Raw genomic sequence first — 859 nt, 5'->3', positions numbered from 1 at the left:
TTAGCCCCCAAATGCCTTCTTTCCATGATTAGCCGGACCATGTTGTCGTTATCATCACCACCTAATACTATTTAATTACTAGGCTTATTATTAAATGTTTTAGGTAATTACATCCATAGTTTTTTCAACTAATTATTTGATCCTCCATTAAAAAAACAACTTAAGTTATTAACTAGTTTTATAATTTGCTTCGCCAGTGTGACTCTAAATTGTGTGATTCCTTACAAATATTAGAAATATTTAATAATGAAATCATCCAAATAAACATATTATAATATATTTAAGTTACAATGTGAGATGAATGGAAAATATACAGTGCCGCGAAATCTCCTTTAATTTACTTTTCCAGTTTCTTCGTGTAAACAAATTAGATAAAACGTGAGAACGACTAAAATAAAACTAAAGAAACGAAAAACAACGAATAAGTGAACAGAAAAAATGACCTGAAAATTCATTCAATAATTGGATAAAACCAGATACAGAATTGCGAATTCGACGAGGCAGATAAGGTCTCCGGAAAATTAAAGAAGCTTGTCACACTGTACAATGATTAGTTCCATCGAAGATGCTTCAAATAGGCATAGCACGAGTTTGTTACAAAGCCCAAGTTAGGTCCCTCGGCTAAAACTTCTATCTACAATCATTCTATAACACGGCTGCAATTGTAGAAAATGTACCGTAGCAGAGCATTGCGATACTCCTTATCTCTCCTTTAAATACATTATAAATGACGACTAATAGGCATGTAATAATTACAAATAAGTATTAAATTACCAAACGTAAAAAACAAAACTAGTACAAAATTTACTTATGTTCCGCAGCCCATATCGTTGACGGAAGAATTTATAAACATCGAGTT

The sequence above is a fragment of the Apium graveolens genome, unplaced genomic scaffold, assembly GCF_009905375.1.
Source record: "Apium graveolens cultivar Ventura unplaced genomic scaffold, ASM990537v1 ctg5716, whole genome shotgun sequence".
NCBI classification, from domain to species: domain Eukaryota; kingdom Viridiplantae; phylum Streptophyta; class Magnoliopsida; order Apiales; family Apiaceae; genus Apium; species Apium graveolens.
The sequence above is the reverse complement of the archived record's forward strand: the minus strand, read 5'-3'. Positions refer to the sequence as shown.